The sequence below is a fragment of the Mchenga conophoros genome, linkage group LG15 (assembly GCF_057382185.1).
Source record: "Mchenga conophoros isolate Kocher_MC1m ecotype Shallow Benthic linkage group LG15, M_conophoros_male_GT1.1, whole genome shotgun sequence".
Taxonomy (NCBI): domain Eukaryota; kingdom Metazoa; phylum Chordata; class Actinopteri; order Cichliformes; family Cichlidae; genus Mchenga; species Mchenga conophoros.
This window is the reverse complement of record NC_140540.1, coordinates 23,647,070-23,660,010: the sequence shown is the minus strand read 5'-3', so window position 1 is coordinate 23,660,010 and position 12,941 is coordinate 23,647,070.

Here is a 12,941-nt window from a genome sequence, read left to right as displayed (position 1 = left end):
GTTTATCCTTAAGTCACTAAAGTCATGTCTAAATGTTTGAGTCCATAAACACTGGGGTATTTTCATATGTGAGCATCTGTGCTGCTGCTTAGCATTGGATACTTAATGGGCGTGTTGCAGTATGTGCTCTCCCTCTGCTACCACTGTGCAAACAACTGGCCATGTCTCAATATGCGTACTTGTGTGTACTTGCGATCTTGTGGACTTATGATACATCATCAGCCGCAGATCAAGTACTGTTCCAATTTAAAGTATGCTCAAAATTCCCAGATGTGTTCTCGCTCCTCCTGTTTTGTTGAGCATGCATCAGTGGACTTGGTGCAGCCAAATATCCCAGAATGCATGAGCTGCCGTACCGCCCGCTCTTTTCTAGAATCGGACGCATGCCTGGATACATAGACAGTGAATGGGAGATATGCACATTATGCTGTGGCTCATTTACAAACTGGTTTATGACATTAGTGAGACGGGGCTGGCAGTCCCAACTCGTCATTTTCAGCATGCAGGGTTTGTGTTCTGGAAGGTAAGTCAATCTTGGTGCGTCAGCCTGAGCACTTAAAGACTGAGTCAAGTCAAAGTTTATTTCTATAGCACATTTAAAATAACCTCAGCTGACCAAATTTTACTCATGCTATAAAATCACTAAATCAACAATAGAAATGCAGTAAAACACACAATAGAACATACATTTAAATGATAATTTTCTATTATATTCTGCTAATCTAGAAACGAATGCCATCAAGACTAAATACGTTTTTGGAAGTGTTTTGAAAATCACTGAGTGTCTGGGCAGCTCTTCTATGAAAAATTAGGGATGGACCCAGGAACATCCAAGAGCAGTTGGTTCATAGGTCCAAACAGTAAGCAAACTGCAGGATGAGAGCATGCCGTGGGCCTCATATCTGAGTTAGTGAAGCCGTGGTAAGTCTGAGCTCATGTCAGGTGTAGCTGCTGTCATCCTCTGAGGTATTGTCAGAAATATCTGGGGTCATATCACTGGTTCCGGGTCTGATCACGGCTGAGCTCATGAGCCCGGCTCCTGCTCTGAAATGATTTCTTCCCCATCTCTCCAGTCACTGGTGCTTCCTTTTTCATCAGACATGAGGCAGAAGTGTAGCTCAGCACGGTGTCATCGGCGATCAGGGCACAGAAGGAGTCACAATCAAAGATGGTGAGATGTGAAGTGGCATCTGTTTCCATGACAGTTGCCTGTGTCCAGCTCCCTCCACAGGAAGAAAATCCAATCCAGGGTAATTTTGAGGTGACTGGGGAATAGTTCTCGAGGTTAACTGAGCTCCGTGTGTGTGTTTTTGTTACCGTCAGTGATAACATACCACCCCCACATACCATATATACATACAATATATATTTTCCCCTTAAAAGGGAGGTTTTCACTACTTCACTGAGGGATCAGACCCACTGCACATCCTGATCCCTATAATTCAAATCTTGTGGTCAAGATTTTTGTGCTTTTAATTGACTCTTCTGGTTTCCTAAGAGGAAGGCATTGGCCAAAATCTCTCTCTGATTTGTTAAATAATTTGCTCCCATCGGGATCTGATTTTTTTTTATTTATTTTTTCGCTTTAACAAATCAAGCAAAGAGGCAGCTGCTCAGATTTTCCTCTCTGGGTAAATTTGTGCTAATCAATGAAATCAGAAAATACTCGAGGTCAAAACCCCGCCAGCTCTCAGCTCATTAAGAAGCTAACACATTTATCTTTAAAAATAAAATCTCAATTTGTTCCGTTGTGCTGATGTCAATCAGTCATGCTGACATCAGCTTAATTCCAACTCTGGGCTCACAAATTTGAAGCATAGTATGTAAATATATGTAGTCTGACCCTTTAGTCGTTGTGGCCATATGACCATGTGATGGTATTTCCTGGCAACAAAGGATACAAAGACTGCATTTCTCTGCTTTTAACGCTCGGATGGATGAATCTGTTGGTCAGCCAGGTCACTGAACGCACCGACGGCCTCAGTCGGACTCTCTGTCTGATCAATTTTTCCTTCATACCCACCAATCAGTGGATCAGCTATTTGCAGTTTGGCAGGTTCCTGTCATCCGGGGCTTCATTATCTCGTCTCCCTGCTGATTTGCATCGTGGACAGAAACGTATGAATCAATCTGTGCCCTCGTGGAAAGTTTGGCAGGCTCAGCGCCCCTGCAGCCATCTCGGCGTTTGTAAAGTTTCACTCCAAAATGAGATTTCAAGCATTTCAAAATTATGACGCCCACTCTGATTAAAAAAAAAAAGAAAAGAAGAAGAACCCAGATTCTGCCATGAAAGTAAAACTCATTATGGAAATACATTGAACTTATTGACTATTCATGGGATTTGCCTGCAAACGACGGGAAGTTTCCAGAAGGGTATCTGTGGTTTTTCAGATCCACAGAGGTAAATTTGTCATAAGTGATTATTTGTTTGGTGAGTGTATTACAGTCTGTGTTATTCCAGGAAAAAAATATAGAGGGTAAAGTTACAGTAAATATCAGACTCTAATTTACCTGTAAATGTCCTCTTCTGCATTTTTCTAATGCAACACAATTATAGCAATTAAAGGAAATCTTTATTTTGTATTGATCTGTGGCACAGGTGAGTGGTGGTTGACTCTCTTTTGCCTGTTCAGCAGGTGCGAATGTGAACATCTCTGTGTGTGTGTGTGTCAGACTGGTACCCTGACCGGAAAGATTTGTTAAGAAGATGGATGAATGGGTTATTTTGCGTGGATAAAACAATAATGAGCGCATTATGATGACCTCGAGGTTTTAAAAAAGCAGAACAAAAAGAAAAGAACAAGTTTTGGAAAAAACATTGCAGAGAACACAAACAAAATTGTGTAGAACAAAGTAACCAAACCTAAAATACTAATTTCTTATGGATGTTTTATATTTGAATTAATGTAATCAGTTGCATCAAGGTGCTTTGCATGCTTTATATTGGAGCTGTGGTAAAGATCCCACAGTAATGCGGATAAATCATCGTGTTTCTCTCAATGTTCCCGAGTTTTTTCTGCAGTTTTGGAGGAAGTATTGCACCACTGAGGGAGGCTGCTGCCATCTGGATGTGCTGTTGCCATGAAGGTCTTACATGCACATGAAAGCCAGGATCCGAGGCTGACCAGCAAAACCATGTATTGTAATGAGATGGTCAGTGTTAATCGCTTCACCTGCCAGTGGTTTCAATCAATCAGCTGTACATTTGTGTGTTTTTTAAGGTTTCACATCCCTCAAAATGAAATAATATGCATGTAGCTGAGAACCACAGTCTGAATAAAGAAATCAGACAGTATGAAGAGACGGACTATTGTGAAGGAGACTCCACTTTAATATAAAATAATCCCTCAAGAAGTGAATAAGGACAAAATGCTCTTTTTAATATCTTTTACATGCACCAACAAAACTGCTTGTAAACGATTCAGTGAATACTGCAAGTCATCTCTGAGGGTACTACAACTTCTCCAATCTCTAATAATGATCAGGCTGTGTGCATGTGGCTGAGGTCCAGCACTTATTCCCTACTCACTCGAGGGTCCCTTAACAGACTCATCATTCTTGCCTGCACACATGAACACTATCAGAGCCTCACAATCAATCAACACCATTAACATCATTAGGTTGCCATGACCTGGCCATGATAATATCTCTACCAGAACTTTCCTAACTCTTCTGATTATGAGATCTTACAATTGGACATTTTAACAGGTCAAAGTAGGAAACTCACTGGTGTAAATAATGAAATTAATGATGATTGATTTGTATTTAATGTGCTGAACTGCTGGTCCAGTGTCAAACTTCAGGCTCCAGACTGTAAAACTTCAAAAAACATATGCAAAATAAACTTAGGCAGGTAATCAGTGATAATAATGCTCACTGATTCAGTTCCTCTCTTGTTTATGTTTATGCTATGTCCTCCAGAGCACAGTCAGGATAACTCCTGAAGGACTCAACTGGATTTTCGTCTTTGCTGGAATCCTCCAGATTTGGTTTTGCACAGTTTACTTTCATCTTTGGATTTAATTCTTTTCTTTTTGTTTCCCCACACAGTGGCATGACTTAACTTTTGGCAACCATCAAACTGTGATCTTCTCACCTTTTTAGACTTTTAGACGCCATTAGGTCATTTCAAGAGCCATCTTTGAAACTCTATCACTGTGCAGCACAAGACTGCTGTTTCAGAGCTGCGACCAAACACATCACCGCTATTCTTTCACGCTGGTCATCTTTTATCTTGGACATACAAAAATTGCACACTATACACCGGACATCATGCAATCCTAATTTCCAAACACACTCCAGTGTATGTTCAGCACACTGTGCGCTTGCAGGGCTGCCAGGCCTGTGTGACTAAACCAGCCAAATACTCAGAATTTTTTCGGGCCGGAGCATTTCAGCATATTGTGTGTGCTTAGCCATGTTAGTGTGTGCGCTGATGTGGAATTGCTTTGGTAGAATTTGAGTATACGTGATATAATGTATAACATGCTAAATTGATTCAACTTGCAGCCAATTTCCATGGGAAAAACTGTGCACATACCCAGGCAAAATTACAATATTTGACTGTTTCTGTGGCTCTTTGCTCAATGACGCTGGTGATGGTTTCATTCAGCAACATGAGATCACATGCTGAACACCTCTAAGAGCTAATTTAAGCTAGTGGTCTGTTAGTTCAGTCCCATTACACCCTCAAACATCTTTTTCTTTGCACTCTTTACTTTCACCCTTTGTTGTACATGATGAAAATTTAGCTAAGCTTATAATCTTGCTGATTTTGGCTTTAGTATGACCCCTTGTTATCCAGTTTTCTTTAAAAAAAAAAAAAAAAAAGCTAAAGCATTTACTGCAGGAAGCTGATTTAGATGTGAGCACAAATAAATAGTTTGAATCCTTAATCAAGAAAAGTCCTTTTTTACAATACGTTACTTAATCACTTGCTAGAAAAAGTAATTTGTTACGCAATCCGTTGTATGACGTCTGTGTTACTCTGTAAAATGACCTGAAATGCATTGTCACATAATTGCCAGTCAACTATAAAAACCAAACACAAATCCCCGAGGACAGAAACAATCTCTCTTTTAGTTTTTAAGCACGAACAATACACTGACAACACAAAGCAAAGATCAAAACCAGCCACAAGAGACTTCAGTGTTCACCTCGGTGATTCTCTTTTACCATTTTCGTCCACCTGTGCAAGGGAAGAAAAAAGGAAACGTTCTGCTGCCCTTCCTGCAGATAACTAAAGACCTGCTGTAACAGCATTATTGTAACTGTAACATAAGTGCTGAATTTTGTGCAGTGACACATTAAATGTATCTATTTTCCTGTAATGAGTGCATTTATTTGACAGAAACAACAAACCAAAAATCATTAGCATGAAAAAAACTGTTAGCCTCTGCTCAAGCTAACGACACCTGTGTAATGTGAACGCCGACTGCTCCCCCTGGTGGTGGCATGTTTTACAGCCCAAATAACACAACCTCATCGGCTTAGCTTGGCTGATAGCAACACAACAAACTGCTTAATTCTGCGTCCAGATCATAGCTGGTATAAATCGACATAGTGACTGTGATGTCACGATGTATGAAGCTATGAAGCCTCGAGCTTGGCAATGTTCACTTTGGTGTTTTGAAACCAAAGAGCACACCATAATCATCGTCTGAATCTGAGAATGACCAGCATTTATGAAACTGAGTTAATGCACAATATGACCTGAAAGCAGACGGGGAAAAAAGGCAGAGGCATCTCTTTTCAAATGTGGAAGCTACATCCATCTTTTACCCTGCTTTTATTTGCTCCAACAGAAGCAGTTTAACTGGCGTGAACAGCCTTCTCTGTTCAAGGCTGTGGCTCTTCATCTTCTTAAAAGCATATATTCATGTTTAAGTTAGCTCTGCATGGGGGAGATACATGTTTGTACTGGATTTCTCAGCACAGTATATGAACTGAGCAGTCATTGTTAATACTCGTGCCTTTCTTACTGCAGCACGTCTAAACGTCTGCCGTGAGACGCTGCTGGAGGTGGCTGCTTGTTTTTGGTCTGTATAAAGGAGGAAAGTAAGGGTCGTTTTCAGGCCCATGCAGGCCTCAGCACGGCTGAGGTGAGGCCAAGGTCGTCAGGGTGGAGGTGCTGCAGTGCCATCCATCAGCTGCCAAGGCTCCAATTATGCAGCAGAGTCCTAACCAAGCGTGAGATGTCATTACACAGATGGAGCTCTAGAGGAGAGAGAGTGAGTCTGCATCTGTTTGTCTGTCAGGCTGCATCAGTGTTCATCTGTGTGTGTGTGTGTGTGTGTGTGTGTGTGTGTGTGTGTGTGTGTGTGTGTGTGTGTGTGTGTGTGTGTGTGTACACATTTATTATCTGAGGCAGGATAGCTAGAAACAGTCTTGTCTATAGTATTCTTTATGTGTGAACAGATGCTTCCAGCTGTGGGCTGGCATATGATAATCTGTGTTGCTTTTTAATGTCACCTGTGAATTCTTAACATGATAGATGAATCTACCTCTGCATTACTTACCGCGCAGTAAAGACGTGCTCCACCAGGCTGTGTGCGCACAGTGTGTGGGCAGCTGTTGTCAACATTCAAACAGTGACAAGAGTTTGGTGTTTGGCAAACGTAAATCTCTGTGGACTTTCCGAGTCAGGCGTGAGCAACAGCAAAGTTAAAGCAACGCCAACAATTAGCTTGCTGACAATGACGTTTTACTCTGACACGAGTAAAGTTAAATTAAAAACAATGCTCCCCGACCTTCATGGCTAAAATAAAGTGTTTGTCTGTGATCTGTAGTGACCAGGTGAAGTAAATTCACCTAAGTAAAATTATAGTTACTTTAATATTTGTAATAAATTTTCCTTTTCCTCTTTTGATAGTGTCACTATATTAAACATTTTAAACTCTATATTTATGCATTACTTAATTATTTTACTTGTACAGCAGTAATATATATATAATTATACATGTTTTTTTTAAACATGGCGCCTTTTAAAAAGTAGAATTTAACTGCCCAACTGCAAAGCAGTGTCATTACGGTCATATTATTTATTTACTTATCAGTGTTTCTATGGAACAGGGGTGGAGGAACTCCAGGCCACAAAGATCGTGTCCTGCAGGCTTTAGATCCAACACAGCTGATTTAAATGGCTAAATTACCTCCTCAACATGTCTTGAAGTTCTCGTGAGGTCTGGTAATGAACTAATCATTTGACCCATGGTGATATCTAAAACCTCCAGGACACCAGCCCTTATGGCCTCGAGTTTCCGGCGCCTGCTATAGACCTTTATGCACAGTAAAGTATATATAGATGTATATGATGGTATAAGACCTTTATGTACGCCAAAAATCAAGGTGCCAGTTCCTCTAGTGGCCACTTGAGGATGAGAAGATGGAAATAGCTTTGAAGCCTCAGGGTGAGTGTTTTCAGCATCATCATCATATTGGTTTCCAAAAAATGGATGTGACGATGTCATGAGATTCTCATTAGCTGAAGAAGATACGAAGGATAACCTCCATCTCGAACCACAGCATAACCAAGTGTTACTAAACAGATTTAATTTTGAATACATGACTTTTATATATAATAGGATCCAGAATGAGGGACTGAGCCCATAAACAGGTAAATGTCTACAGAGGTCATATCAGAAAGCTGTTTTCCCATAAACTTCTACAGGACCAGAAGCCTTTTTAAAACCTCAACTATTGCCATCTGGTGGCCTTCAGACCAAACAGTGAGTGGAAGTGAAACTTAAAAATCCACGATGGGGCTCAAACTCCAGTGTGCTGGTCAAAATTTGTGTTTCTGGCTCGCACCAGTTGTTTCAGAGGGCAGGAACAAACAAACGATGTCACTGTTTGGTTACAGGACTTATTAGGGGAAAGGGAACAGTAATTGTGGAGGAACATAAAAATAGTCCAGCGGAAAATTCCCCACTGTGACTCTCAGGAGGCTCTGAGGCGACCAAACGCTGAAACAGAAACACAAGATCAGAATTATCATGAAAAAGACTCGAAAAGGTTTTTACATCAGAGGAAAACACTCAGCTGTCTCCAGCATCAAGCACCAAACTCCCACTTTCACCTCCTCACCAAAACTGACTCATAAACTTCTTCTAATTGCTGCTTTCAGCGTTTGAACTCGGCACCGTGAGCGCCCAGCGTCCTCATTATGAGAAGAGGTGAATTGTGGGTAGGATCTGCGGGTGGTTTGACAGCCCGCTGTGAGCGCTGATGTTTCAAAATGCGGGAAACAGGAGGAGGGAGACGAAAGAGAGGACGGATGAGATGGAACAAAAAAAAGAGATTAGAATTGGGGGAAAAAAGCTGGCGAGGGCGAGGAGCGAAGAAAAAAAGACGTGGGAAAGGAAGGAGATGACAGCGAGGGAATGGGGAGAGATTTGAGGAAACATACGGCAACGATAGAAACAAAGAGAGGAGAAGGAGGGGGGAGAGGAACTTTGGGAGGACGAGGTGGATAAAACTGAGAAGAAAACCAGGTGGAAAAATAGAGTGGTTGAAGAGAGTGGAGACAAAGTAAAGAAAAGTACAGGCAGGTGAGGAAATCAGAAAAAAGAGTAAATACGGGGTCACTTAGAAATTGCCCTGCGTGGTTTTCCAGTGATCATGTGTCTGGGAAGTTCTTATTTTGAAGAATAAGTTAACTTTCATCTCAATAGTCACCAGGACATGAAAACTGCTTGTCTGGAATCTTCCTCTTTCAGGTGCTCCCTTGCCACAGCAGATCATCTGCCTCCGTCTCACCCAGTCACCAGCATCCTCTTCTTTTACACCAACCTCTGCATGAATCTTCTCTGTGGTCTCCCTCTTCTCTTCCTGCCCAGGTGCTCTTCCGTCTTCAACATCCTTTGTCCGATATACCCACCATGCCTCCTCTGCACAAATCTGCATGCATGGAATAACAAGTCATATCTGATAAAACAACCTCCTTAGAAAGAATTAGCCGACTTTGACCCCTCCAAACATGATGTTTTAAAAAGCTTTTTTCCTCCCCGATAATCCAAGTACCATGTCTCTCTTCTATAATATCAGATAAAATGATGAGGTGATGACATTTATATCCAAAAAAAGTGAAAGGTTGCTTTTACCGTGACATCCAAATGTTCAGCAAAAAGACTTTTCTGGACATTCTGCAGAAATTCTTCCATGACTCAGTGACAAAAGGGGATACTGTGACCATAGTTCATATTTGGTCAGATACTGACTTGGTGACACTAATCTTTATACTTTTGTGACTGCACAGCTCTTCTGTGCTGCTGGGTTGAAAATGTGTTAGAATTTGTAGCTTTGAAGCGGATTTGAAGCTGTCTGTGTTTGTTTCCACTGGCCCAGCTTTGATTAAATATTTGGATTGTTTTTAGATTTTTCTATTAGCCTCTTGTGTACTCTGCATTGTCTCTCCACTGCAAAATTGCTTTAATACTAAAGCAGAAGAGCCTGAAATGTCATTTTTTTAATGGCCAGCAGAGGGCGGCTCCATGGTTTGTAAAAACAAATGTGATTTGTATTGAAATCTACCAGAAAATCAATCTTTTGTATCCTTGGTCTGTGACTTCAGGAAACACTTTAGCTATTGGTTTATGGTCTCAATCAATAGTCTCAAGTCTTTTTGAGTAAAGCATGACACTCATTTGTAAAACATGATCCCAATTAGAGTAAAAAAGCAGGATAATGTAGAATATTTTTAAGGGCAGGCCTATCTTATAATCGATGGACTGCCACTGCACAGAGTGTCCCTCGACTTGTCATTCAACTCTGCTCTGCCCTTTTGATTCCTAGGTTAAGACAAAAAGAGGGTGATGGGAGAAAGACTCATGGGTGAGGTGCCTATGGCTTTGTCCATCTTGTGCACACAGTGGGTGAGGAGGAGGGCACAAATCAGTCGGAAGTTAAGTATTTCTTTAAATATACAACTCTCTGCAGTGACAAATGACAAGTCACCTGTTTGGATGTACGTCATTACTCTCCAGCTCTGCTCTCAGCTCTGCATGGGTTAGAAGTGGGACTGTGCGGGTACTGCAAGCTGCCTGGTGGCTGTTAAAATGCTGCTCAGGTCTGCAGCAGGCTGAGATCCAGTGAGACAGCCGGCAGCAAAAAGGCAGACAGCCTGAATCCCAAGCACACATCCTGCCTGCCTCAACGGAAAACATCTTCATCCACACAGCTCAGCTGGCAGCAGGAATTTTGCAATCAGACTTTTTAGTTGGAGGCAAAATTATTGGAGGAAAGACAGGACTGATGGGAAATGTGGTCTTAATTTAACCAAACACAACCAGCAACAATGCAGAGCTGCTCTTCGTCTGCTTCCGTAAAGGCCTGTGGTGTCTGCCACAGGCCTGCATATTTCTGCATAAATTAACTGATTTTTGGCTCATTTCTCCACTCGGCATCAAGTGTTTCACATAACTTGCTTGAGGGGGACCAGATCTTCCCAGTCATATGCAGTCATATGAAGAATTATTATTTCGTAGGCGTATTGTAATTGAATAAGAGGGAAAATATCTCCGGCGCTGTGTGAATTTTAGCTTCTTCTCCATCTGAAAGTGCCGTTAAAATGCAAAAGGTGAAATATGGGGGTTTCAGACTCCACCAGTGAGACATAACAATAAATAAACAGTCTCCTTTTGAAGTTACACTCTGTTTTGAGTTTGATTTCGACTAATCGATGACAGAGTCATTTCCTGAGGTTGCTCTTTTACTCATCCAGTTGGCAAATCCCAAATAAGATGTGCTCTTAAAGCTGCTTCAGTCTGCCCAAAGTCGACTCTTTGAGTACAACCCATGGCAGTCTTACTTTTGACAGCAGACTTTCATTTATAGTCATAGTCTTTTGACTAAAACATCATAATTTAGGCATCCACATTTTTTAGTTTTAGTCACACTATTTACAAAGCATCTCATTTTTGTTGGCATCAAATGCAAAATGTGTCCATATGTGTGCTGTTCTCTTCCTCCGAAACGCCAGCATTTTGTCGCGTTTTCATGAAAAACAGGGAGCGTGGAAGTTAGATTTCCAGTGGCGGATCACTCTTACTACACAGGAGATTACTTCTGCTTGGTACTCGTCTCGCCTTTCTACACAAGTTCTGATTGGGTCTCATCTCTTCAGAATATTTTCGCAGTTATCATCTTGTTTTCGTCAGAAAAAATCATAGTTGTGCGTTGGTCCTACAAAGACCCTACAGAGTGTTGTCCACATGCTGCAGCTGTTTTCCACCATCAGCGGCTACTGAGACAAGCAACCGGTCTGTGGGCTACTCTTGGGTTTTCTCTTGAGAGAAACTGAAGTTCTAACAGAGTAAAAAGTGAAAATCAATTGTTTAAAGCAATGAAATGTTTCTGTTATGCAAATAACTGAAAAACGTGTATGACTCAGGAGTGTAGTCTGTAACTGTAACTGTAATGTGTGTGTGATGTGAGTGAAGCTCCTCCTTATCATGCCGTTTCTCACTCCGTGCCATATCTGTTGTCCCTGATGGCTGATCTGTCCCTGTGCTGGAGTCTTGCTGTTAATCTCCTCATGTCTAGCTTTCCATGTACACATGTGGAACGTCGAGGAGGTCTCAGAGCACAGCCATGCCACCAAATATAAATTACAGCAGATGGAAATGCTGATCTTATTTTGACTCACAGCCCTTGCTGATATTTATGGGCGTGAGGAAGTGAGCCAAATATTTCTAAATGATTCTTTTTCTTTCTTTATATATTTCCACTGACTGAGACCTCAGCATATGTGGAAATCATCTGCAGACTGTGCAGCAATTTTTATGTGTTAACAAAGAAAACAGACATTTACAGATGCTTCAGAGTCTGTTTGTTTGGATTTTTTGTGTGTTGCTTTGATTTTGTGCTTTGTTGAAATCCTTTATAGGGACTGAAATGAAAGGCATTAAGAAAACATCAAGCAAGGCTGTGAGTTTGGTTTCAGATCCAGTTACAACTGCTGTGTAAATCACTGCAGAAACCCAGCTAATAAATTATTGTAATTTAGTGTAGTCATGACTATAAAAAGGTATGTCCCCTGCACTTCATGTCTTTGGAGAAGAGTAAGTGAAAATAAATCACTTTTAGTCAGAATTCTTTTTATCTTAAAAACAAAAACTTGAGTGGAGTCTGTTTCTCAGGCTTCACACAGCCCAGACAAGCTCTTTAAATAATCCAGTGTGCTCGGGAGAATATGGCTGTAAGCATCCATAAAATGAGGCAGGGCAGCCTGCAGATTGCCTGAGAGCCAGAACCCAGGGCAACAAGAAAAGTTATACACTGAAGTTTCCATGCAAATTAAATTCTGATAGAAGTTTCAGAAAATCCTCAAAAGAAAGTGATAATTCATGTAAATACTGTTGGTGAATTTAGATTACTTACGTCACGTCATTATTGTTCTAACAGTTAAGGGGGCTTTCAGTCTGTGCTGACAGACTGAAGCAGGACTAGGGAAAAATGAGTATTCCCTAACCAGCTGATGAGAGGCTGCCGGAAGTTTTTGGTTGTTGCTGAGTGAAATCGGTTGAAAACAGATCGCTGCACCAAAAACCAATTTGTGATTGCTTTGGTCACTGGAAGATTGATGGGGTTGCCTGTAGTTTGCATCAAAGATGCCAACATTTCTGCAAACACTCGCTAACTAACCACCAAGCAGTAGTGAAACTTAGTGTGATGCAAATTGGAAATGGACACTGTCTGCCTTCAAAGTAAAAGTTGTGCGTTACTGCTGAATCCTACATGTTTCAAACAGCATAAATGACCTTCTTCATTGTTTCACACATGCTTAGCGAGTAGTTCACAAGCATTTACACAAAAGTCTTCCATTAAAACTATGGGTAACCGCACCAATCTTCTAGTGACCAGTAATCACAAGGAGTTTTTCTATGAAGCACCGTATACCACTGTGGTACCATTTTGCCTTGGTATAAGCTAGCAACCACTTT